This window comes from Penaeus chinensis, chromosome 37 (assembly GCF_019202785.1).
Source record: "Penaeus chinensis breed Huanghai No. 1 chromosome 37, ASM1920278v2, whole genome shotgun sequence".
Classification (NCBI taxonomy): Eukaryota; Metazoa; Arthropoda; class Malacostraca; order Decapoda; family Penaeidae; genus Penaeus; species Penaeus chinensis.
Genome location: NC_061855.1, coordinates 24400211 through 24405210, shown reverse-complemented (window position 1 = coordinate 24405210; position 5000 = coordinate 24400211). Strand labels below are relative to the sequence as shown.

Below are 5000 nucleotides of genomic sequence, written 5' to 3'. Positions count from 1 at the left end.
CTTTCTCTCTTCTTGGCCAAAAGGTGGGGGAGGGGTACCATATGTCTGACGTATTTCACATGTAAAGGTATTTCGTGCAAGTCAATGTAAGGTGACTGGTACCATGGTAAACATACTGATAGGTCACTGGGCTTTAGAATTTATATAGAATTTCTTTGCAAACTGAAAATGTCTTGCAGGAGATTATTTTTGTTAATATTTATGTTCCCTGTGTATGGTCGATAACTCGTGGCGTAATAAAAATAAATCCTTGCAACGGAAGAGAGGAAGAAGAGCGGATACAGAGATAAAGAAAGAGATGGGGAGGGAGAGAAAGAGAGAGAGAGAGAGGAGGAGGAGTAGGGGGGAAGGCAGGGAGAAAGAGAAAAAGAGAGAAAAGGAGGAGAGAAAGAGAGGAGAAGGAAACACAAACTACAAATATTACCAGTACTCACGAAACAAAAAAACAAAAAAAAAAAAAAAAAAAAATACAAGAAAAAAAATAATAACAATAATAAAATAAAATATCCCCACCTTAAGCATTACAGTTCTTTTCTGCTTTATTACCGAGACGAAGAAAGCTATTATGGACAATTTGTTAAGACTTCCCTCGCAACTCCTCGATGGCTCTTCTCCCGCGGCAAACTTTATGGACAAGTTCACTATTTATGGTGATGGCGACTTTTCTAGTGTCTCGGCTTTTAAAGCAAATTATGGTCATTTGTGCCAAAAACGCAAAATAAGCGTGGGGGGGGGGGGGAGGCTGAATAAATATCTCTGAAGAATTGGAAGAAATGTGTCAATCATCAGTATTGTTAATGTCATCATCCTCATGGTTATTATTCTTATCATCCTAAGCATCATTATTATTATGATTATCATCTTCACTATCCTCGTCGTGTTGAGGAGAGCAAGACTGAGAATATTGATAAAGACAGGAATGAACAAAAGAACAAAATTGGGAAAAGAAAGAATATATAGTGATAATATTGACAATATAAATGGCGATAATAACAATAATGATAATGATAATAAGTATAACAATTACATTAATAACAGTGATAATGGTAATAATGTTAACAGTAATAACGATATATATAATAACAATGATTATAATAACAATGATTGATAACAACAACAATAAGAAAAAATATAATAATAACGATAATAACTATAATAACAATAATAGTAATAATGATTTTGAAAATAATGATAACAATAATAGTAATAATAATACCAGTAATAATAATAATGATAATGATAACAATACCAACAATAATAACAATAGCAATAATAGTAAAATAATAATAATGATAAGAATGATAATAATGATGATAAATAATTTTGTACCTTTAATCATTGTCACCATAAATTTCGAACTGCTATTATTCAGCTTTATTATCATAGTAACTTATTATTATCATTGACATGGTTATAAAATGACACCAGGAGTAGTAATTGCAGTAGCAACGGCAATCATCACTATCATCATCATTACCATCATAATCATTATCATCACCTTCATCATCACCATCATCATTATCATCATCACCAACATCTTCATCATCAACATCACCATCATCATGACCGTCTTCGTAGTCATCAGCATCATCATTATGTTCCTAGAATAATCATGACAGTTATATTCTTTTAATGATATATCTCAATTTCTAGACTTCCGGAGGCCAGTCCAAACAGCATCTTTGTCAAAAATATATATATTTTTTTTAAAGAATTGAAAGAAAACAATTTAAACTGATCATCTTTGTTGACTATGTACATGTTCTTTTATGTTTCGCTACCATTATAATTTGACGCTCATCTTTGCATTAACAATTTATAAGTAAACAATGATTTCGTAAACAAATGACAGTTCTGGCTGTAGCCTCTGGAGACGATCTTGGAAACAAATGTAAATCATATCCATAAGAGTTCATTTTAAGGATGATTCAGCATTAAATGTAGATGTTAAAGTGTGCTCGTTTTACAGTATTTGGAGAGGAGGTGAAAAATGGAAATGACAGACAAACCGTAAAAGTAAAGAAAAAAATCGACACGGACATTCTTCAAAAAAGAAAAAGAAAAAAAAAACACATTTAGACATTGATATAAAATCGACTATAGATAGGAGGAGATTTAAAACACTTGTGATTCGACTTACAAACGACCACCTATAAACAAAAGAAAATAGAAATATAGAGAAATGAACAAACTCGACGCCCATAGATGAAAGAAACTCGAAATCTTTGAAATCTGAAACACAACTGACGCGTAAGGGCTGAAACCATCGGGATCTCGCGGGAAACGTGGATGTCAGACGCACAAACACAGCCAAATGGAGTGTCAAGGAATGTAAAGGACTGCGCGTATAAAAATCCCAACCCCGAGGAAAGCGTATATTGTAGGCTCAACAGAAATGGAATCGAATTTGCCGCGTGATTTATCAAACTGATGGGTAGGCCTATGGTGCTCTTTTAGTATCCACATCCGGGAACTTTTCAATAATCGTCTCTCTCGCCCGAGGGCACATCTTCCCCTCCGCTGCCATTCAGCCTCTGAATAACTCTACCATTATTACGAGAATTTATGATATATAAAAGTTTTATTGGATATTAAGGATATACGTTTGTGTCGTATAAACTGTACGTTAATGTACGTAGATGTGCGTGACTGTGTGCCTGTTTAAGGGGGTGGGGTGTATGAGTGTGTGTGTGTGTATGCCCGTGTGTGTGGATGGATGTGCCTTGTGCTTCTGTGCATGTAATGTATGTGATTGTTTGCTCCGTCTTTCCCTCCTCCTGTTACTCTCTCGCTTGATCTCAGTAACACTTTTTAAACTATTTACTCTGAGGCCCTCTTATTCAATCTTAACCCACTACCTGTTTAAGAACAGAAGGATAATGATAATGACAATTAATAACAGTAATCTTGATAATAGACATTATAGCAATAATAGTAATAATAAGGAGACAAATAATAATAATAATAATAATAATAATAATAATAATAACAACAATGATAATAATAAAGCCTTTTCACTTTAATGATAATGATGATAATAATAATAATAATAATAATAATAATAATAATAATAATAATGATAATAATGATAATAATAATAATAATAATAATAATGATAATAATGATAATAATAATAATAATAATAACGATAATATGATAATGACAATAATGGTAATGATAAAAATAATAATAATGATAATAATAATGATGATAATAATAATGATTATAATAATAATACTGATAATAATAATAATAATAATAATAGTAAAAATAATAAAGATAAATAATGATTTTAATAATAATAATGATAAAGATAATAATGATAACAATGATAATAAAAACAATAATGATAATAAAGTAATTACGATGACGGTAATAAAATCACAATTATAATAATAAAAGACATTAAAAAGGATAATAATAGTAACAATAATAATAATAATGATAATGATAATGATAATAGTGAGAATAATGATAATAGTAATAGTAATAAAAAAATAGTAATGAAAATAATAATAAAAATAACAATAATAATAATAATGATATTGATAATAATGATAATGATAATAACAATGGTGATGATGATAATAATAATAATAATAATAATAATAATAATAATAATAATAATAATAATGTTAATAATAATAACAATAATGATAATGATAATAATAATAGTAATAATAATAACAATGATAATGATAATAATGATATTGATAATAATGTTAATGATAATAACAGTGCTAATAATCATTATAATCATTTTCATATTAATCATAATAATAATAATTATTATTATTATTATAATGATATAGTAATAATAATGATGATAATAATAATAATAATAATGATAATACAAATTATGATAATAAAAATTATGATAATAGTAATAATAGCAATGATAATAATAAGAATATTGATGATAACAATAGTAGTAATAGTGATAATAATAATAATAATAATAACAATAAAAATAATAATAATAACAATAATTATAATAATTATAATATTAATAATAATAATGATAATAATAATAATGAAAATGATAATGACAATAACAAAAATAATGGTAATAATAATCAAAATAATAATGTAGGTAATAATAACCAAAATAATGGTAATGATAATAAACATAATTATAATAATACTACCAATGATAATGATAATAATAATAACTATGACAATAATAAAAAATAATGATAATAATAATGATAATGAGAGTGATATTGATAGTGATAATGAGTGATAATGATAATGATAATAATAATGGTATTAAAGCAATAATAATAATGCTAACGATAATGATAATATTAATGAAAATAATTATGATAATAGCAATGATAATAATAATAATAATAACACTGATAATATTAAAGATAGTAATGATTATAATGATGATAATGATAATGAAAATAATAATTATGATAATAATAATAATAGTAGTAAAAATGATATTACTAATGATAGTAATAATAATAATAATAATAATAATAATAATAATGATAATAGTAATAATAATAGTAATACTAATAACAATAATGATAATAAAAATAATAATAATACTAACAATAATAATAATAATAACAGCAATAATAACAATAACAAAGATAACATTAATAATGATAATAATAATTTTAATAATAATTATTATATTAGTAATAATGTAAATAATAATACAACAAAACATGGATAAACATAACCCTACAGTATATCTGCTATCAATCATCGCTACCGACTGCTACTAATATCTTCTCTCCTTGTGCAATACATGTCCAACAAATTGCAAATAGAACTACTAAGGGAAGTACATGAAAACACACGAAAATGCCGAAGGCCTTTTCACTTTACTGCTTCATCAGGGCATATAAGACGAGATATACATATACCGCTCAGTATATATACATGTACTGAGCGGTAAGGTCACGGCGATAATTATGCGTGCGACGACCTTGGCTAGTTCGTGGCCTGCTCTGTTGGCCCGCACAGTCAAGATAGCTACCACT

General features: G+C 27.1%; 1 protein-coding gene across 1 annotated transcript in view; it reads left to right on the top strand.

Moving 5' to 3' along the window:
* Positions 1–5000, top strand: part of LOC125045353 (nephrin-like) — a 47073-nt gene that overhangs the window by 1370 nt on the left and 40703 nt on the right. The window lies entirely within an intron of this gene.